Source organism: Colobus angolensis, unplaced genomic scaffold (assembly GCF_000951035.1).
Source record: "Colobus angolensis palliatus isolate OR3802 unplaced genomic scaffold, Cang.pa_1.0 Scaffold285, whole genome shotgun sequence".
Taxonomy (NCBI): domain Eukaryota; kingdom Metazoa; phylum Chordata; class Mammalia; order Primates; family Cercopithecidae; genus Colobus; species Colobus angolensis.
This window is the reverse complement of record NW_012116099.1, coordinates 953,483-976,836: the sequence shown is the minus strand read 5'-3', so window position 1 is coordinate 976,836 and position 23,354 is coordinate 953,483. Positions and strand designations below refer to the sequence as shown.

General features: G+C 39.8%; 1 protein-coding gene across 3 annotated transcripts in view; it reads left to right on the top strand.

The window, feature by feature from the left end:
- The first annotated feature begins 387 nt into the window (after positions 1-387).
- PAK7 (p21 protein (Cdc42/Rac)-activated kinase 7) overlaps positions 388-23,354 on the top strand; it is a 319,541-nt gene continuing 296,574 nt past the window's right edge. Inside the window, exon 1 of one of the 3 annotated variants that reach the window (XM_011948856.1) lies at positions 388-692. The gene's annotated coding sequence lies outside the window, so the exon portion shown is untranslated. The remainder of the gene's footprint in view (positions 693-23,354) is intronic. The other 2 variants (XM_011948858.1, XM_011948857.1) reach the window with 2 other exon arrangements.

Below are 23,354 nucleotides of genomic sequence, written 5' to 3'. Positions count from 1 at the left end.
ATCACCTGGGAGGTTGTTAGACTTGCAGAACCTCAGGACACAGCCAATTGAATCTGAATCTGCATTTTAATTCACAGGTACATTAAAGTTTGAGAAGCACCGGTCCAGGTGGCGGCAAAGCAGCCAGCCCGCTGTTCTGATTCTCAGCCCCTCCTCCTCCCCACCTCTGCTAGCCTCTTAAGCAAAGCTCAATCCTGCAATGGTCCTGAACAAAATTTCTGCAAATCCCGAGTGCTGGGGGAGAGGGCGTGCAGGAGCTGCCCCCGCCGGGGACCGCTGGGAGTAAGCGTGACTGGATTGGTCGCCTGCTCGAGCTCCCGGCTCCTGCACCCGGAGTGTAGACACGCCCCCCGACCCTCCCCCTCACCTTCACCCCCGGCCGCAGCTACCGCCTGCCTCCCGCCGGCTGCCACGAAAACCCGGAGCAGCTGCGTGCGCTCATGGACAGTCCTCCGAGGAGCGAAGCCGGGCAGCTGGGCATGCTCAGTAACTGGGGGAGGTTTGGGTGGAGAGTAGAAAGCTGTGGCTCTGCCTCCCACCCCCTCCCGCTGGCCCCCGCCCCCCTTGCCCCTACCCAGCCCGTAGTAGTTCCCCAGCGTGCGCCCGGGGAGACCGGGAACATGGCGCTGGGAGCGCTGTAGCAGCTGAGAAGGGGCTGAGGCACCGCCGCTTCGCTGACAGCCGGCCACCAGGTAGGCAGGCACGCCTGTCGGGGCTGCCTGGGTGGGTGTCCGCGCAAGGAGAGGCGCCTGCCGGGATGCGCGCCGCTGGTACCCGGAGCATCTCCCTTTGACGGGAGAGGATGCAAAGAGGACCTCTGTGACAGCGCGATCATGCATCTCCTAGGAGATGCAAAGGCTAGGGACCTGCTGCCTGGAGGGTAGGGATAGGGGACCGCCCACCCCCAACCCTTGCGATACTATCCAGCCTGGGCTCTCCACGGGTCAAATAAAGGATAGTTCCATTTTGCTGGGCGGGAGGGCGTGCAGGAGAACCCCGGATTCCAGCCCTGAGATCGTGCTGGTACCCCGAACCGCTCGCAAGCCCAGCACCAGTTCTTTGTGTGTATACAGCCGCGCACACCCTGGGGGTGCCACGGCGCTGCTTTTCCCGAGGAGTGCTGGACATATTGCCAGGGCAGAATTCCCTTATGGTTTTTGTCTTTTGGCAGGTGTGGATTGGAGGATGCAATAGCTGAGCCTTTATGGGGCTGTATTTTCCTTTGTTATTTGTGTGTGTGTGTGTGTGTGTGTGTGTGTGTGTGCGCGTGTGTGTGTGTGCGCGCGCGCGTGGTGGGTTGTAATGGAGAGAGAGAGAGAGAACTTCTGCTTGTGGGCACCCTTGTGGGCAGGGCGTGGAAGAGGATCTCGGTTCCAAACTCTTGTCAAAATTGTGTGCCATATCAGCCTCCTAGAGGGTAAACTTGAGAAGTCCAGGGATCATCACTGCTCAGTTTGGAGGATAAGCGCGATCGCCCTTCTTGAAACCGTGTGTGTGTATATGGAGCTTTCAACTCGGGCTGAGTTAATTTGTCAATATTAGATATCAGTTAAGGGAACCTGAATCGCTGAGGTTATTTATGGTGATCTTTTTATGGCCAGAATAATAAACAAAAAGAAAAGTTGGCACAAAGCCAGAGGAAAGTGTCATTGTTAATAGTTGATGGCAGCTTGAAAGACTGAACACACTTTTAGGGAAATCAGGAAACCTGGCATTCTACAGAGTTCTACCAAGACATAGCCACAGGGTCTTAGGTAACTCACAAAATTGGGTGCAACCGCTTCTCTTTTGGGGCTTGGAGGCTGTAGACACTCTTTCTCTTACCTGATACAGATGGACAAGATGCTTTTTAGAAGCCCCTCCTACACTAGAATTCTATGAAATTGACACCCTATAATAACAGCTCTGCCACCTTAGATTTGTGTATCTGTTATATTCTATAGCACAACAACTCAATGTTGGGGAGAAAGGTAACTAGGTTAGTTAGGAAGAAAGGTAAATTTAATATATGGGTTTATTTTTTGCTTTATAATATAAAGGATGGGCATCTTGGATATGAAGTTTGGAGACAGTTTCCTCTGCACTCGCACTGTTTATTTTTATAGTCTTGTTAGGTGGCGAGAATGAGTCAGTATCATCAAAATGAAGTGGGGGAATACATAAGGAAAATGCATTTAAGTAAATCAAAGCCATAAATGTCCAATCTGATGATAATACCTTGACTTGGAATACATATGTGCAAGGCAGGTGCACTGCTAAATGGAAGCAATAGAAGCCAATGGCAATTTCCTGGGTAATGTTGACTTTAGACTAAAAATCGTGCTTTCTTCTGTGAATGGGTAGAGATTGTACTAGGTCTCTGCAGCTTGTTATTTTATTAATAAATGTGAGTGTTAATTGTTATTAATTAGATATCAATTGAAAATTGATATCTAAGCATTGAATCAGTTGATATCTAAGCACTGAAAATCTGGTCTGTCAGTGCCTTTCCACTCTGTCAGGGCCTGCTGAAATGCTGTAGGTATGGGAGGCAGGTATTTGAAATCCGACTCTTCTGTGTTTAGCTTTGTGATTCTGGGAAAATTATTTAACTTTCCTAAGCGTCAGTTTCCTCACTTATAAAACAGTCCTGGGAATAGTAAGAGCTACCTAGATGAGTAGATGTATGGATTACTCATAATTTAAATCACCAGGAAAATGGTGATGACCATTATGAGTAAGAGGGAAATGGATATTTACTGAATCTATACTGTGTGTCCTATATAATGATTCAGGCTCAAACAGTTAATTCCCTTAAATTTCCCAACTATATTAGTTTCCTAGGGCTGTTATAACAAGTTACCAAAACTGGGTGGCTTAAAACCACAGACGTTTATTCTCTCATGGTTCTGGAGGCTAGAGGTCCAAAATCAAGGTGTTGGCAAGGCCGTGCACCCTCCAAAACCTCTAAGGGAGGATTCTTGCTTGCCTTTTCCGGCTTCTGGTAGCCCCAGGTATTCCTTGGCTTGTGGCAGCATAACTCCAATCTCTGCCTCTGTCTTCACATGGCATCTTCCTCTCTATCTCTGTCCCTGTGTCCAAATTTCCCTCTTCTTATACGGACATCATTCATAGTGGATTTAGGACCTGTTCCTCATTCAGTATGACTTCATGTTAACCAGATTACATTTGCAAAGGCCTGACTTCTAAACGTCATATACACAGGTTCTGGATGGGCATGAATTCTTGGGAGACACTCTTCAGCCCAGTACACCAACATCCCTCTGAACTGTGTTTAATGACAACATTAACATTATGTTAGCATAAGAGCAGAAGGTAAAGATAGAGTAGCATAGGTTCAGAAAATACTTTAAAGATTATTTAAGGGAACTAACCTATTTGAGGCTTTATATACACAACCATGGTAGGGAAGAGCAGGGTTCAAATGTACCTCACTTCTACATGTCACTTACCTGGGAGCCACGACAACCCAGGACCTGAGTCTTCTAGAGTATCTCAAACATACTGTGTCCCCAAATGATTTGTTGATGTTGCCTTCCATCCTTTTTGCTACCCTTCCAAGCAAATGCAAAACAAGCAAAATGCATTAAACAACAAAAACAATAATAGCAACAAAGATAAGCTAACAACTTTCTAGTCCTTCTTAACCTGGTAAATGGCACCACTATCCATGGAGTTGCTTTAACCAGAAACTCAACCAGAATCACCTTTGACACCTCCATTCCCTTGACCCTCCACATTTAAAACCATCATGTAGTCTCATAAATGCTATTTTCTATATAGATCTCTAAATACATCTTAATAAATTCTTTCTATACCCACCACCACCACTATCAAACTTCAAGCTGTCATCTCTTACCTGGACCACTAGTATAACTTCCTAACAAGAACCCTGGTTCCTTGCCTGGCTCTTCTAATCCTTCATGCAGAACAGATAGGATAATGTCAGTTCCCTACATAAAATACCACCCACATACCTGGGACAGATTCCAGAGACTCCTAGAGCCTTTGGTACTTGGCCAGCCTCATCTTGTGCATCTCTTCCTCTTGATGCTGTCACACTGACCCTCTGTCTGTTTCTGAACAGCCCCAACCATCTTCCCTCTATATTTTACCAGTCTGGGTCATATTCATCCCTTGGGCTTCCTTGACCTCTCTTCCCCACCAACCCAACTCTCTCATCATCCTTTTACTTTTATTCCACACACTTATTCCAGTTTGCAATTGTGTGTTTGTTTGTTTGTTTGGCTGTCTGTAAGCTCTATAATGGCCATTTATTTTATTTCTTATATGCAGAAGGTCCTCAATAAACATTTGGCGAATGAGTGAAGGAACCAATACTCTGCCTCATCGCATTTTCCTGTGCCAACTTAAAGATCTGATTTTTAGAAGGTTTTTTTTTTTTCTAGTGTAGAAAGAGCAATTTAGAACCTTATTCCGACTTCAAAAGGGGAGTATTCTTGGCTTTAACAAATGTATCTTTTAAGAACTGATTTAGGCTAGAAGTTAAGAATTGAGTCAAAATATTTTTTTGGCAATTGAGGTTTTTGTAAAAATACATCAATCAGTCAACAAATATTCTGCAAATATTTATTGCATGTGTATATTTGCCATGCTAGGCCCTTGGAAGACAATGGTGAACTAGACTTTCAGTCTTCTGGAAATTTATAGTAAACAATAATTAATAATCATTATGTATAATATTAAATAATACACTTAATTATTTGTTGAGCTTCTGTTATATGCCAGTGTCTCTTCAGTTCCTGTCCATAATCATCACTATAGCCCTCTAATCTTTCCCAATAACACAGAACCCCACACTTACTAGGAGCACAACAAATATTTTGTGAATTAATAATTTGTTGGTACTATTATCCTGATCTTTTGAAACAGGAAATGTATGCTTACCTGGGGAAAAAGGTATCTGCTCATATATAGAAGAGCATGCAATTGCTTTGTCACTATATGTTTTATATATATTTTAAATAAAACATTTTAAAAATATTTTATTTAAAAAATCATCCTGGCCATTATCTCTGGAGTTAAATTTGGAGACAAATTACTCTTTATATGGCAACAATTTGCTGGTGTGTTTCTGTCAAAATTCTGAATTGTTTTATTTTGTTTAATTGTTTTAATTTGTCCTGTTGAATCCAAGTGAGAAGTGACTTAATGTCTCTCATTCAGAGCCCTTTTTGTAGTTTTGAATAGTAAGACTGAGTGCCCAAGGAAAATGAATGTAGTTCAGCAGAGGAACACATGTTATGTTTTAGATTTCTAAAGTGGCTTCAATTTCAGGTCTTTATATTCATCTCATAAAAGGGTGATTTTAAAAAAATAAATAGTAAAATAGCATTTAATGCCTATGCTTAAGTGAAGCTTCTCATATAAGTAATCAAAAATTAGACAGTGTGTCTTGATTTTGTTTAAAAGTGATGGATACACCATGGGATCAATTAAAACCTAAAGGAACTGGTATGAAATTTTGGTAAGGTTTTTAGTTATAAAATACGTGTTCAAAAATCGATGGCCACCCTAAATGCCAGTGTTTTATTAATTAAAAAGTAGAATGGAAAATGATTCTATTCATGAATTAACTAATATATAAATTGAGTAGGAACAATAGAAAACGTACATAAAATACTTGTGAATAATAAGAAATATATAAAAGCCTTTGTAGAAAGCTACACAATTTTACTCAAACCAATAAACTGAGAAGCAAAAAAAGAAAGACATACCTTATGCTTTGGTAGAAAGATGAATATTATGAAATGGTTATTTTTCCCAGATCAATTATATAGTGTTATTACACTGGGATTTGGGAGAACCTTACAAAATGATTCTAACATCCATCTGGAAGAATCACTACATAAAAATAAAAGGAAACTTTTCCAAAGAATAGTAGTGGTGGTGGGGAAGGTGAGTGGTGGTGGTAAGATGGGAGGTGGTGGTAAATACAGGTGGTGTAGGGAGTGGAGTTTTGGGGGAGGTGGATGTGGGGGAAGTTTGATGGTAGAGATGAATACATGAAGGTGGTAGATGAGGTGGTATGGATGGGGGTGGTGGGTGGTAGATGTGGGTGGTGTGAGGGTGAAGGTAGGTAGATGGGAGCGATAGTGGTAATGGGTGCCATTGTTGAAACAAAAATAAATTTGATCATTGAACTACAATCATTATAGCAATGTAGTACTGGTGTAAGAATTTGATTAATAGCTCAGTGAGTAGAAGAGCCTGGAAACAGATTTAGGTCATTCTTAGAACCAGAAATATGACAGAGAAAGCGTTATGAACCAGGGAGGAGTATTTGACGAAAACGTCATGGAACTTGGCTAAGTGTATAGAAAGCATTCAACTGAGAACCTCTGTTTACATGACCCTCCAAACGAAATTCCACATAAATTTTAAGTTTTTATGCACGGTGGAAAACAAAGCTAGAATAAAATATTTAACTAACTTTAGGGGAAGTACTTTTTAAATATAAAATCAATGGGAAGAATCACAAAGCAAAATAAAGATTTGAATATATTTTAAACTTTCATATGCAGAAATGCATGCATTTTAAAGCAGAACAGAATCATGGAAAACAATATTGACACCAAACGTGACATGACAGTTCATGATAGCCCTGAGGAACTCTTGCAAATCAGTGAGTAAACAGTAGCACCCCAATAGAATTGTCCAAATATCTGAATGCATAATTCAAAAGGAAGAAATAAAAGACCAATGCACGCATTTAATAAATGTTATTACTATTAATCGCAGAAATGCAAATTAAAATAAAAATGAAGTGCTGTGTTTTATGTATTAAATAAGTAAAAAATACAAAAAAATAAACTCAATACTGGCAAGGATGCAGTGAGAAGGACAATCTCTTTCATTACTTGTGGTGGGAGGGTTACATAATACAACCTTCCTACAGAAAAGTTTAAAAATACTTATCAAAATGTCTGCCAGGCATGGTGGCTAATGCCTATAATCCCAGCACTTTGGGAGGCCAAGGCAGGTGAATCACTTGCAACCAGGAGTTTGAGACCACCCTGGCCAACATGGGAAAACCCTATCTCTACTAAAATACAAAAAAAAAAATAGCTGGGTGTGGTGGCACACTCCTGTGATCTCAACTTCTTGGGAGGCTGAGGCAGGAGAATCGCTTGAACCTGAGAGGTGGAGGTTGCAGTAAGCTGAGATCACATTACTGCAATTGAAATTAAAATGAATGAAATTAAAATTAAATGAAATTTTAAAAAACTGTCAAAAGCTTTTAAGAGTTCTAATTATTTGATGTACTATTCCTCTTGCTTTTTATTTTATGTTTGCTTTTGTCTTTGGTAAGGAAGTAGATGCAGGTAAAATTGTGCATTATAATATATTTCATAGTAATAAACATTAAAAAGAATCTATATAACTAGAACTTGGGAGCTTGGTAAAGATATTTAAGGTCCCAAGATGACAGACTACTATATAGGTATTAAAATTAATCATTTTTGAAGATTATATAGTGACATGAAACAACCTTCACCACAATTTTAAGTGGAAAAAAACAAAATGCACTACTGCATATATTGTATTGTTAATACGTCTTTTGTGAAATGAAAACATCATGCAAGTATATTAAAAAAAACAGAACAAATTAAAAAGTTAGGCAATCCCTAGGTGGTAGAAATATGGATGGCTTTTGTTTTGTTATACTTTTCCAAATTTTAAAAAATGTAGTAGGCCGGGCGTGGTGGCTCACACCTGTAATCTTGCCAATTTGGGAGCTCCAGGCAGGTGGATCGCTTGAGCTCAGGAGTTTGACACCAGGCTGAGCAACATGGCAAAACCCCATCACTACAAAAAATACAAAAGTTAGCCGGGTATGGTGGTGCACACCTGTAATTTCAGCTACTCAGGTGGCTGAGGTGAAAGGAATGTCTGAGCCCATGAGGTGCAGGTTGCAGTGAGCCAAGATTGCGCCACTGCACTCCAGCCTGGGCGACAGAGTGAGGCCCTGCCTTGAAAAAAAAACAAATTAGCCAATGATGTGTTGTTTTATGAATCAGAAAAAAAAACCCCACTATTTTACAAATAAGCAGTGATATACATTTAGGTTGTAATTATTCATTTATGTAACAAACATTCATTGATTCTCTCTTGTGTCAGGGGCTCTGCCAAGTGTATCAGCAATGACTCTTAGATCGCATGCAAATGAAGGAAACTCTGCCTAACTCCAGCAAAAGGAATTTACTAGAAGGATATCACGTAGCTTAAAGAATTGCCAGGAATGTGGCGGGGGGTGGGGAATCACACACACACACACACACACACACACACGCACGCGCGCGAGCACATGCACACACACACATCCCAAAACAGCTTGGAAGCAGATGAAGCTAGTTAGCTCCAGGTCTAGATATCAGGCGTTTTGGAAAGAGACTCCAGCCAAGAATCACTTGTTCAGAGCTTGACCACAGTCCACTGGTTGTTATGCTTGGGGTTCTTCCCCCACACCAAGCCCACTGGGCATGGGATAGGAGTGGGGGTACCTTGATTAGTAGGCCCACTACCCTTTTCCAATGAAAGAAACACAAGTGATGTGATGGGTGCTAAAAAACCAAAACCAAAACAAAACAAAAAAAGACAACAGAAATGCCCATTACCCTAAGACTTAGGGGCAAACAGGGTTGAATACCAGTCATCCTCCTCTTCACCTCCCGTAGGAAACATTTGCTATGACATGGGAGTTTAACTTAAGCTTCATGGTCTAATGTTCACTGTGATGTGCATCATTGAAGGTACAATGTGGGTGCCCCACACAGAAGGTACTTTTTCCTCTTGGAGCCAGCAGTGACATGTCAGGAAGAGTGTGGCTTTTCAGCTTGATCCTCATATACCAGCAGGAATTTTGAAAGGGAGGTCCCATTTTCTCAGGTAAGAGAAAATCCTAGAAAGGTATAATCTGAAAGAAACAGTGAAGCAGAAGCAAGAGGTATAATTTGGAAATAGATCAAGCACCAACACGGGTCTGGCCTTCTTTTCTGAATGATCTTATATTCAGCAAGCCCAATAGTCATGTTTGAGTTTAGTTCACCATGAACATGGGCCTCTTGGTTCAATTAACTTTGGTTAATAAAGTTATTATTAACTAAATATTAAAAGATCATACTCAGATCAGTGCATATTCTTACTGCAGTTCTCATGATAAATAGGAAATGTCTGTGGCTCTCCAGGTAACTGAACAATCATGTTGTTGCTTTTATGACTCTTTATAAACTTTTCTGTGAAGAAAGATGATTTGTAAGTGGAAGAGAAAAAAGAGGTAATTGTTCTTCACTTGCACTAAAAACAGGACAGAAAAATAATCTTAAACTAGCAAGAGAGGTCCCTGTACCGGTCCCTGCATAATAGAGGGCTGTGCTACTCTGCACTCCAACTTCTCATCACCTGGACAGCCCTGCTCCTCTGCAACAAAGACCCCACGTTTCCCCTGGAGCCCTTTGCCTCCTTCTGAGTCTTGCTCTGCGTAGCTGGGACCTTGGAATTCACTGCTCATGGGGCTCCTGGGCCCAATGGGGGCTGAAAAAAGACTGTTGGTGGGAGGTGTAAATGGAGCTTGGACTTTTGGACTTTGTAGTCTCCACGTAGGTGCTGGAGGCCATGGTAGAAAGAGGAAGGGATGGGGAGGGGACCAGAGACTGGGTCTCCTTGCTTTGCTATGTTCCGGAATTTAAGTATTCTAAATTTAAATCTGGCTTCTAGGTTGTTAGGAAGGAATTCTTTGTTAAGCCAGGAAGATATAACACATTTAAATTAACATTTTTTAGCTTGGTTTATAGTATTTAAATATTGAGATCTATAATATGTGGGACTCCTTTTGTATTCTTGTCTCTCAAATATTAGGATCAGGCCTGCTCAGGTAACTGTTTTAGAAAGGTAACACTCAATTGTTGAGACGCACATGCATAATTAGCTAATCATGCAATGGCAATGTAGACTATAAGAAAAATATACTTTTTGTGATTATAGCTAACATATTGAACAAGATGTGTTAAGCCTACATCCAAGTGTTTTACCTATGTGTATTAATTAGTCTTCATAAGAGCACCATAAAAGAGGTCACTCAAGGCAAAATATCATTCAGCTAGATAGAATCAAGAAGCCCTGGATCATCTGAATCCAAAGGCCATAAACACTGTGGTATACAACAATTCAATGGATAAGAAAGGTTTTGTTTGAGGTCCTTGAACCTCCAATAATTTAAAAGTCACTGGGTTAATCAACCCTCTTTTACTCTCCAATACTCTCAAATCCTCAGATTCAGCATTTCTGTTCATGTAGATTTCCTCATGAAAAGGGAGAGTAAATGCATCGACTGCCTTGCTGTGTTTGGTATTATGATAAACTGAATGTTCCAAACCAAAAATCAATATTTGGTTGCTTGTATAAGAAGCAAATTTAACTTACATTTTTAAACAAATGTCCAGTTGTGGGATTTCCTTTGCTGATTTCCAACGGAATTGCCATTGTGTCATTGATGATAAAGGTAAATTGGGTATAAGGTAAACTGGCGCTGGTTCATGCCCCTACTACTCTTCTATTACCCTATTGTCCAACTGAACCAAGAAGACTTTCTGCAATCAATATTGGTTCCATCACTCTTTTGATAACAACTTACATCATGGGGGAAGGAAAGGATGAAGGGAGGGAAGGGGAAAGAGAAAAACAGAGAGAGAGAAACTCCCACCTTTGGTTGCAAATATAAGACCTCTGATAGACACAACAGTTATTAGCCTCATTTCCAATTAAAATTCAAGGTTGGCATGCGATTTAAGAAACTCTTTAGCTGTTTTCTAGAGGGAACTTCCTGCGTTTGTTTCTAATGGTCACTGGAATCATGCAAATGGTGTTTGTATAATACTGATTTTTTAGCTAATTGTTTTTAGCTGTCAGCTGTGTTGCCCCCTGATTTCATAGCCACATTACAGTTTACTGACCCAGGAAGTGAACTTCCTGGAAGAATAGAACATTTACACTTTGTTTGTTTAAAAGAAAGATTCTTCCTCTAAAGTAGGAACGGTTGCTATGTGGGTATGATTTAACTTCTAAAAATAAGAACACTGATGGAGGAGGGGGATTTAAAAAAATTTTACAGAAACACAACTTAGAGTTTTTCTCGTCCTGGTGGTTTTTAGGACAATGTTCTCTCTTCTTTAGGTATTAGAGGTAGAGAAACAAATAAAAACAAGAATTTGCCAATAATATTTGAATAGTAGTTATTCATGCCTTAAGTAGTGGTTTAACCCTTTTTGAGGGTTTTTAAGAAAACAGCTACCTACCTGCAAGTTGTATGCTATCTCTTTAGAACTCCAAGTAGAGTCTACTCTTCTCCCACCCTCACAGCCACGCGGTATCTAAATTGCAACTTGCCTGGGCACGGTGGCTCACCCCTGTAATCCCAGCACTCTGGGAGGCCAAGGTGAGCAGATCACCTGAGGTCAGGAGTTCGAGACCAGCCTGGCCAACGTGGTGAAACCCTGTCCCTACTAAAAATACAGAAAAGTTTAGCTGGGCATGGTGGCACACGCCTGTGATCCTAGCTACTCAGGAGGCTGAGGCAGGAGAATTGCTTGAACCCGGGAGGTGGAGGTTGCAGTGAGCTGAGATCGCGCCACTGCACTCCAGCCTCTGCGACAAAGCAAGATTCTGTCTCTAAATAAATAAATAAATTGCAACCTAAAAAACATTTTTTGCATGTGCCCTTCCCTGTCTCCACTGCCACTCCCCTTTGCATCTCTCAATTAGATCTTGTGTCAGCCTCCTATCTCTTCTCTTTCATTCCTACCCCCAAAACGATCTTCTGTTATCTGAGTATCACCCCTTCATTGAAAAGTTTCTGTCCAGCTACCACCTTCTCCTACCCCACCCCTCTCCCAAAATCCTCCCACATGGTTCTGGATTGTTCCTCTCAAACAGTCATCACAATGTTTTGTAGATTTTTTTTTAAACTTAACTCCCTTCTTGCACTAAACTGGGAACTCTTCTAAAGCAGGCATCTTGTTTCTTCATCTTTGTATCCCCAGCACCTGGCTTTACGCCTATAAATGTTAGGTCTTTAATAAACGACTATGGATGAATGGATATTACCCAGGCTAAAAAATTTGAATACAAACGAGAAAGGGTGATGCCATGATGTAAAGGGCCACTCAAGGCAAAATATCATGCAGTTAGATAGAGTCAAGAAGCAGAGTCAAACCCTGTATCATCTGAATCCAAGGCCATCAAAGCTATGGTATGCAGCAACTCAGTGGATAAGAAAAGTTCTGTTTGGGGTCCTAAACAAAAATTGGCTAATCTAAAATTAACTAATCTGAAAGTTATCTCATCCATTTTCTTTAAAAACACACAAACTAGTTTCACACTCATATTAGTTTTCTATTTTCTGTGAATAAAAAAGAGGCAGAGAGAAAGAGTAAACCCTCTACCTATTTCTGGTTGGAGAAAGACAAATATTCCAATATTGGATGTGGATGTAAGGTAGAGATTCTAAACACATGGAAAAGAGAGAAAGTGATGAAGCAAACTATAAGCTGAGAGCTGGCTTCCCAACAATAGAGCAAATAAACTGAGCTTCTTGAAAAACATTGAGAATAATTATTTGATTGCTAGATGCAGCTTAACACCTACTGCTCTATTGTCCCAAACCTGGTATAAATATGCCTAATTGGTGGTGTGATTCCTGCTCAAATATCACTTGATTTGTGTACTGAAAGGTGGGGTTTTATATGGTTCGGCCCAAGTCTTCGGCACCAATGTTTCCATAGCAACAGATGCACTATAAAATGAGGAAGAAATCGGAAAGTTTGGGAGAGAAATAAATCAAAGTGAGTTATCTCAGCAAGGGGTTCCCCAGGGTGAGTCCCAAGGGCTTTTCAGGCTTCTGGTCAGATATGTTTGCGGCAGAATTCTCGGAGATGGAGGATTCTAAGATGATAAATGCCAGGGATTTTTTAAAGCAATATATGGGTACTATCTATGATAGCAGTTACCTTGGGTGCTTCAGCTTGGATTTCTAAAGCAAGGTCCTGTGTTGGGATATTAGGAGTCTACACTGGTTGAAAGAATCACTTACCATTTAGAGCCTACGTATCCCTAGGTAAGAGGATATGAAAACTGGAGATTTTTACTGTCTTTGAAATCGAATTGAGCTATCCTTCTAAAGTTGGAAGGTGTAGAACACTGTGAATTCTATTAGGTACTAAATATTTGACTATGTCAATTTAGAGCAGTATCTAATTTTGTGGTATAAATGTGTTCTGTTTAACACAGACAATGTGAAATTTCCCAGAAAAAAAAATTTAGATTTCTGGCTTCTCTTATTCAAAAAATCACACACACAAATGCACACACACATACGCATAGTTGCAAAATTTGTCAACACTGACCATGTTTCTTCATGACAATCATATGCTGTAGCTGAGTAGCAGCTGCCTCTAACATGGATTGGTCATGGAGTCTTCACTTTGTCACAGTCCCCATCACCCCCTACTGCCTATAATCAGGCCATTTTAATTGTTTATGTTACCCTCTTGGTCGCTAAAGTCTTTAATTTATAACCTTTGAATTTCCGAGAGTATTGCTCTATATTTTTGGATCATTTTATCCTTATATATTGTGCTTTCTTAATCTTGCTTTCCAAAAATATGGACCAACTTATTTAATAATTTAAATATAAGGCAAGCGACATTTTAGAAAGATGCATTTTAAAAATTTTATCCTAGAAAACAAATTTAAAAGTAAGACTTTATGCTGGCATGAAGTTTATTTAAAAGCAAAGAGTTTAGAGATATTTTGTGAAAACATTTGCATAGTTAGGCTTCTGCAACTACTTTTTCAATATTTCTTTCAACATCGGACAATTTTTAATAAATTTCTGTTGTGTTTTATTTGAACTACACTGAAATGGAAAAATAAATCATATGGTCTTGAGCTTGCTGGAGGTAGGGATTATCAAAACGCAAAAGGATGGTATCATGTTTCATATGATATTATCATCTGGAAAATATAAAACATTCACAATGCAACTGTGCCCTCAGCAGTGAAGTAGAACCTTATAAATGATATGCATTCTACAGAATGGCTGGAAAAATCTCAAAATCATTATTGGAATCACCCAGGGTGACTAAGAATAATAATATCACTGTACCTTACTTAAAAAATAATGAAAAACGAGAGAGAGAGAAAATTCCACAGTTGTCCCTAGAGTTTTTATTTGCTTAGGAAGGATGATAGCAGTAGCTTCCCATTTCTTTTCAGACCTCAATTTTATTTTAAACACAGAACACAGTCCACTCGCTGAAAAGAATTTTCTTTTCTACAAAGACCAGGGTGTGCAATAACTGTGAATATCACTGTAAAACAGAAGAACATTTGGCTCTAAGTTACTCACTTAACTAGTTGGATTAAAACAGGATAATTGGATCTGTCTATTAGGGCGGTGTCTGTTTATGTCTGCTTTCTCCTGTGAAGGCTAGATTAAAAAATAGGAAACAGATACTACAATGAACATTCCCAACTAGTCACTCACCTATTCAGCAGCTGCACCTTGAGTACTACTCTGCTTACTTCAGGTGGCATGTAACATGAGGGGGCACATCAATGAACATAGAAGATAAAAATGTTCTTCTATGAACATAGAAGATGCAAAAAGAAGGAGAGACAGGCAGGAAACAGCATGATAAATAAATGTATAGAACGCCAGAAGGTCATCAGTGCTTTGATAAAATAGAGTGGGATAAGGGAAATCAAAAGGGCTGTGATGGGTGGCGGTAAAGGGCATGATTTTAAATAGGATGGTAAGAATAGGCGTAATTGAAAAAGAGACATTTGAAGGAGGAGAGGAAATTACCATGTAGATACACATGGGACAGCATCCCAGGTAGGGATGGGGACCATTTTTGCACTGCACTCCAAATTGCATATGATTTGTCTCCTGCAAAGACTCTCACGTTTTTCATTTGGAAGTAGAATTTTAGTGCTGGTTCAAACCCTAACCTCATTCTAATGCTGCTATGGACACCATTACTCCAGTCCTGCCCGTTCTTCTCTAGATAAACCATAACTGCCTTTGGAAATTTTTTTTTAAGAGACAAGGTCTCGCTTTGTTGCCCAGACTGGTCTTGAACTCCTGGCTTTAAACAATCCTCCTGCCTTGGCCTCCCAAAGTGCTGGAATTATAGGCATAAGCCACCAAACACAGCCTTCCTTTTGGATATTTAATATTTTTCCAGTTTGGTTTAATTCAAATGAAACACAACAGGGTTTTTTTTTTGTAATTGTCTAATGTTTAAAAAGTATGAAAATACAACACATACTAGGTATTTGATAAGTTTTTTGTTGGGTTATAGAAAGAAAAGATATGCCTCAAAGTTAGAACAATGATTGTAGCAGTAACCAAATTCTTTGAACATGTATTATATGCCAGATATTGTGTTATACATTTTATAAACACTATCTCATTTGATTCTTGCAGTAGGCTTGTAAGTTAGGTGTTATCATTATTCCATTTTATGGCTAGTAAATAGATTGTGCTGCCTTGCTCTATTGATTAAAATTAATCTTCTACAAGCGTAAAAAAAGGTAAAAAGTATTTTCTCAAGTTCTAAGTGTAATTCCTTTAACTTCCTCTATTTTAGCAAGGATTCCCCCCCAGAAACAGACCTTGAGGCAAGGATTCAATAGCAAGTAGTTTACTTGGAACGTTCGTGGAATACCATCAGGAGAGAAGGAAAGTAACACATGGAAGGAAAGTTTATTAGTCTGTTCTCACACTGCTAATAAAGACATAACCAAGACTGAGTAATTTATAAAGGAAAGAGGATTAATAGATCCACAGTTCCACATGGCTGGGGAGGCCCCACAATCATGGTGGAAGACGAAGGAAGAGCAAACGATCATCTTACACGGCGGAAGGCAAGATTACTTGTGCAGGGGAGTTCATTTATAAAACCATCAGATCTTGTGAGACTTATTCACTACCATGAGACAGTATGGGGGAAACAGCCCCCGTGATTCAGTTATCTCCACCTGGCCCCGCCCTTGACACGTGGGGATTATTATAATTCAAGGTGAAATTTTGGGGGGGGGGGACACAGCCAAACCATATCAGAAACTGTCAGTCCATTCCTGCTACTATAACAAAATACATGAGACTGGATACTTTTTAAATAATAGAAATTGATTTCTCGTAGTTCTAGAGGCTTACAAGTCCAAGATCAGGGCACCAGCAGGTTTGGTGTCTGGAAAGGGCTTCTCCTCCGCTTTAAGATGGCATCTTGTTGCTCTGCCCTCCAGGGGGAAAAGAATGAATGCTGTGTCCTCACATGGCAGAAGGGTAAAAAAAGGGATAAACTTGCTTCCTCAAGCTTTTTTATAAGGACACTAATCTCATCCATGACAGTGGAGCTCTGATGGCCTGATCACATCCTCAAGATTCTTAGTATTATTACCTTCAGGTTTAAGTTCCAACGTGTGAATTTGAGAGGGACATGCACATCTAAATCATAGCAGAAAAGCTGCCAACATTGGAGTATTAAAATAGAGAAACTGGGAAATGGCATAAAACTCATGCCTCCAAATCAGTCCACCCAAAGGGGAGGGAACTGAGATATTTATACACCAACTCCCATCAGTCGTTAGTTGAAGGCTGCTCCCAGAGAATGTTAGTTTCTCTGTACTTCCAAGCTTCCATGATTTGGAAAAGCCCTTAGGAACACAGATACTGACTGTTGGAAGTCAGTAGGCATATGGGTGGATACTAATAGGGCTTGCTACATCTATACCAGTTGCCTCCCTGGTCATGTGCCTGCCAAACTTCAGAGATCCTTTAGAAGTTGTTGTAAGGAAAGAAAAATTTGTCTTCTGCTACTCAATTGTGAGCTATTGATTGGACTATTTACTAGTGTAGATAAGAACACCCCATGTACAGTGGGTAAAAGAGCATTGAGCCAGAGTGTTAAGTTGCCCTCAAAGTCATTTCCAAATGAACAAGATGATGTAACTATAGGTTCTCAATTGTACATAATTAAGCATGGAGCTGTTATTATAAATGCATCTAATGTTGAAAAATGAAACAGAAGTAAGGCTACAACTGACCTTGTGATGAAACAGAAAGACGAAATATTCCTGAGAGTAAATCATTTGCCCATGTAATGTAATTGCTTTTTTTCTTTCTTTCTTTCTTTTTTTTTTTTTTTTTGGAGACAAAGTCTCACTTTGTTGCCCAGGCTGGAATGCAGTGACAGGATCTCGACTCACTGCAACCTCTGCCTCCTGGGTTCAAGCAATCCTTCAACCTCAGTCTCCCAAGAAGCTGTGATTACAGGCATGCACCACCACACCTGGCTCATGTTTTTTATTTTTAGTAGAGAAGGGGTTTCACCATATTGCCCAAGCTGGTCTCGAACTCCTGAGCTCAGGCAATCTGCCCACCTCGGCCTCCCAAAGTGCTGGGATTATAGGCGTAAGCCACCACACTGGGCCTGCATTCTTATAGGATACTGGTGGACCAGTCGTTAAGCTGTATCTTCCATGGCATTATTTGGGAACTCTATACCCCCAAAAACGTTGTTCATGCCCTTGATCATTTTTAGGAATAGCTTTCTTGAAACTTGGGAAAGCTGGAGAATATATAATACAAAATGATTTTGAGTCTATCTTGCAAGAAACCACAAACCAAAAATAATTTTGCATGGAGAAAGAAGAGAATGTAACAAGTATGCTGAGAGCAGAAAGGCAAGTGTTAGTCCTCTGTATGTGTGGATAAACAGTAAATGTCAGTGAATTTTAACTGAGTGATGAAGTGCATTTGATCATGAAAAAGTGAAGAATGGATGTTGAGCAGTTACCAGCCTGAAGTGGGATTCAAAAATAACCCAGATGGCTTTCTTGATGAGAATGTATCAGTTGAGGTAGTTTAGGATAGTAGAGACAGTGTTTTAAAATTAGCCACCTGCTTCCAACAATTGTGGAGCAAGAAGGAGATTCAAAGTTGCGGTCATATCAGTGATTGCCAATAGGATACTCAGGTTAGGCAGGCTACAGATTATTGTGCTCTGAAAATAATCACAGTTAACCTTGGATTTGAGATACATGTTGGTTTTAAGAAACTCATCATCTTTTTTTTTTTTTTTTTTTGAGACAGAGTCTCACTCTGTTGCCCAGGCTGGAGTGCAGTGGCATGATCTCGGCTCACTGCAACCTCCGCCTCCCATGTTCAAGCAATTCTCCAGCCTCAGTCTCCCAAGTAGCTGGAATTACAGGTACCCCCTGCCACACCCAGCTAATTTTTGTATTTTTAGTAGAGATGGGGTTTCACCATGTTGGCCAGGCTGGTCTCGAACTCCTGACCTCAGATGATCCACCCACTACAGCCTCCCAAAATGCTGGGATTACAGGTGTGAGCCATCGCACCTGGCCATTATATTGGTATGCACAGGAAACCTGTTTTTCACACCAGAGGGCACCGTGGGTGCTAGAGTTTCCCACTTGGAGTAACAGAATAGTGTTCAAAATTTCTGGTGTTCCTAAATATTCTTTATTCTAAGAGAAGAAATTTGGGGAGAGCTATCAGGGTTGGAGGAAGAGTGGTGCTTAGCGGCTTTGCCTCACCAACATTGAGCCTTCCTTTACCACTTTGGATTGCTCTAATTGTTGAACCTGAGTGTTACAGTTCTGCTTTTCCCTGGTTCTCATTTCAGGGCTCCTCATTCAGTTCCTTTAGATTCAGGGCCTCCATGTCACACAACTTCAGAGGACAACATTCACATCTGAGGTGATTCCACTTTTGTTGACCCTGCCTTGGTCCATACTTTGTAAAATGGGTCACCTTGCTTCTTAATTATGTGTGTTTTGTTCTCCTTTTTTGTCCCATTGGACGAGAAGAGGCTAAATTTTATCTAGTTAAGTTAAAGCGTCTTGCATAGCACTTTCCACGTAGAGTTGCTCAGTAAATTTTTACTAAACAAATGAATTCAATAAGAATGCTGTGACCTACTGAGACTTATGTCTCCTTTAATCCAAATAGCAGCCCCATAGGGTACATATTGCCTTCATTTCTCCTTGGAGGAGATGAGGTATAGATCAATGAATGGAAGCAGTGAGTAAAAACAACTCTATCAAGAATTTTGACAGGAAGGACTAAAGGGAGTTAAGAATAGAAGGTATAGCTAGACTAGGATGTGGAGTTGATGGGGATAAATTTATATAAAGGTCAAGGGACTTGACTTTAAAAGTTGACAGGGACGATTCAGGTGGGAAGATGGAAGATATAGTTGAGAGTACTGTTCATTGACATTGTTGAGAAAGTCCACAGAGAAGAAGCCAGAGGACACTGAGGGAGTAGCCCTAGAGAGGAGGACTGTTCTACTGGAACAAGAGGAAAGGAGAGAGTGGAATAGACTCAGGGAGATTTGGTGGTGAGAAGTTGAAATTCCTGTCTGACATCTTTTTAATCTTTGAAGAAGGAAGCTGTATTAGTCTGTTCTCATGCTGCTAAAAACGATATACCAGAGGCTGGGTAATTTATAAAGGAAAGAGGTTTAATGGACTCACAGTTCCACATAGCTAGGGAGGCCTGACAATCATGGCAGAAGACGAAGGAGATCTAAGGGATGTCTTATGTGGCAGAAGGCAAGAGAGCGTACATAAGGGAAGTCCCCTTTATAAAACCATCAGATCTCGTGAGACTTCACTATCATGAGAACAGCTGAGGTGGAGCCAGGGAAAAACCCACCACCATGATCCAATTACTTTCCACTGGGTCCCTCCAAAGACATGTGGGCATTATGGGAGCTACAATTCAAGAAGAGATTTGGGTGGGGACACAGCCAAACCATATCAGAGTCAAAGTCATTTATTGAATTTGAGGAGGAAGATCATGGTTTTCATGACAGTGGTGGTAACAGAGATTTAAGTAGAGTGGAGAAGGTATGAAATAGTCTCTTCAGAAATCCAGAAAGACTGAGTCAATCAGAGACCTGAGCATTTTTATGGACTTCTGTCAGTTTGTATTAATGAAACCACAGTGGCAAAGTAAAATTCTCTAGTGCACATTTTCTTTGGATCTATCAGAAAAATAGGTTGTGGCCCAATTTAATTAGACTCTAAAGAAAAGTAGGAGAGGCCTTCTGCATATAGGGGAAATCTGAGTTTTATAAAATGCATTTAAAGAAAATAAGCTTTCCTTCTCCTTATTTCTAACTCTTGATTCATTTTCATGACAGTTGATATTATGAGAAGGAAATAATGAATAGATTTTTGATAGATTAAACTTGTCTTTGCAGCTGGATGTTATGGGAAGCGGAGAGTGTCTTCAACAGGATTCTTTTGTTTGAAAGGGACAGAAACCCAGCTCAGAGTGGATCAAGAAAACCAGGAATTTGTTGACCTGTATAGCAGAAATATCCAAAAATACAGTTGGGTCAGGAGCTCAAAAACATTATCCTGGTGTCATTTCTTCCCCATCTTTCAGCTCTGAGTGTTTCTGTATAGGTTTCTTTCTCAGGCAAGCTCTTTTATTTTTCTGGCAACCTGGACAGCCCCCCTACAGCTCTTGGGTTTAGATTCTACTGATCTCAAAATCCAGCAAAAAAAATACTCTCTAGCTGAACAGTTCTAACAAAAGTCTCTGAATTGAATTTCAGTGGTTCCAATATAACCTTTGTGGGTCGTGTGCCAATACTGGTTCCTAGTCTAATTACTGTAGCCTGGGGAATGTGGGGCTTTTGTATGCCCACTTGGGTCCAAACCCACCCCTAGAGTCAGAAATCAGAGTGGAGTTACTTTCTCCCAAACCACCTTGGTAGAGAATGGGGCTAGAGAGGATGTGCAAGGATTATCAAGAGGCCATTATCAGAAGCATAGCAAAGAATGTGGTCAGGTAAAAAAAAAAAAAAGTTTTTAAATGTTTATTAGAGTAGGTAAAAGTAAAATTGAGCAATGTAATTATAGTCTCCACAAAGATTTCTGACCCAGTGAAATTTCTCTGGTCACGTAGTTTGTTGGCCCTAATTTACAGGACTGATTGCATTTGAAAATATCTATCTTTCCTGGAAATGAACTATAAGTTATCAAAGACACCATACACAGATTCTTTAGCCCTATCCTCCTGTGATCTTAGCTCTTCATCTTTGTGTCCTATTTTGCCATTGTACTGCTGCTTCTATTTTGAAACCTTGGTAAGAAATAGATTTGTGTTGGTATACTGATTTAGTCTGAAATTAAAATGAAAAATCATTTGCATATTCAGAACCTAGCTTAATGGGAGGAAAATCAGTGATAAAATTGCATCCTAAACATTTCTCAGGGAAATGAACTTATAGTGAGTTAGTGAGGATATATTGTCATTACAAGGTAACATGAAATGTATGCACCCAAGCCCTCAACTTATCCTGATGCTTTCTTTCTTTGGCTTTCTCATGCAGAGTATATTTTCTGTCAGTGATTTAAATGATTTGGTATTATTTTGTCCTATATAGCTTCATGTTTTGTTAGATGAATTCAACTTTTGGACAAGATAAATTGGAAAGTAACTTTGATAGTTACTATATTTTATTTGGCTATGATTATTTAGTTGAAATGATGTCCAATACCCTTGTTTGTTTATATTTGCAGTCCTTCATGCCAGCCTGTGTTCTATTTTTACACTGATACAGCTATCATTTTATTTGGTTTTGGGTGTTCATGCATTCTAGAAAATGTGGAAAACTTAGAATCCTAACTAATGATTGTCTTCTGGACGTCTGAGACCATGTTTCTAGTGTTTTCCATGGAATATTATCAGGTATATACTTTATGATAATTTTCATCCATTCAGAGATTAAATATTAAATTGCCTTAGGAATATTAGGGTCTGTGTGCATCTGTTGAGATATATTTACTTTCCCTGGAATGCTTTGAATTCTTGGTTCTTGCAGATTATCAGTCTCCTCCAAGATTCATCCTTGTAAGATACTGTTCCCATGTTGATGGAGGGTGTTTCAGTGATACTCGTTAAAGCAGAGTAAAAAAGACTTTATTTAGGACGATCATGATAGGTAGAGGGATCGAGCAATGAGATTTTGCAGTGAGGGACAGAGATTGAGCTTAACTCTGAACACAGCATGGACAGGTAGGAATTTATATTGCCAAGGAGCAGAGTGGGAGTGAATGGAAAATTACCAAGAGGAAATATCTGGGTAAGGAGGATGGCTAAACTGACCTAATGGGATTCTTGCTTAAGACAGTCCAGGATGATCAGACATACCTGAGGAATAGTGGAAGATGAGGAATAATGTGATCAGATATGGGGAGTGATCAGATGTCAAGGTGGGGGGACTTTGCTAAACTGAGTTAGCAGGGTATTTTGTTAAAACTGGATTTTATAAGGAAATGAACAGATACCAAGGGTGTTTATTCTGAATTTGCATTTCTTCTTTTGTATTTCTTGTTTTAAAATCCTTCTTTGATTTTACAACAGAAGGAGTTGAGTATTTGTTTTAGATAAATAAAAGCTGGATTTTATGTAACAAAGATAGCTGATGACCCCTCGCTGCTCTGTGTTCCTATGAAGAAAGTCCCACGGCCAGAGATTGGTCATCCCTGGCCTTCACCAGGTGTGACCTCATTAATTGAGAATTGATAGCTTTGGAATTTGACATAAATCATAGAGTGTGTGCAAAGGCAATTTACGTAATAGGTAAGAGATTGGATTACGGACTTGGCAAGCATAGATTGCAGACCCTGTCCAGACCACGAGCTGTGAAAATTGGTCAAATTTATTAGTTTCTCCAAGCACTGATTTCCTAAGCATTAAAAAAATATTATTAGGGACCTTGTTGGGGCTGCTGTGGGTTGCCATCATCCCCATCCAAAATGTGACTCTGATTTACTTTCTATGTATTTTTTTCACCATCTGAAATTATCTCATTTACTTATCTGTTTATTTTTTGTTGTCTTTCTTCTTCCCCAGTAAGATCTTTCCCCTGAGATTAAGGATCTTGCCTTTTGTTTGGCCCTCTATCTCCAGGGTCTGGTACTTATTAGGAGATCACAATTGTGTGTGTTGAAGGAAGAAATGAATGAATAAATCAGGTTTAGCAGAGAAGTAGGCGCTTAATAGATGCTCAATAAATGTACATTATGACACTTACTGATACCTGAAGCTCTTAAATGTGTAGACTTGAAAGTCTTTCATTTGGATAGGATTTTTTTAAAAATTGTATGTATTTAAAATCATGGAAACTGAGAGCTTGAAATTGTAGTTTTGAGACTTCAATTCAGCCAAAAACTTATTATGCTGAGTGTTCTTATTTACATAATTCTTTATTTTGATTTTTTTT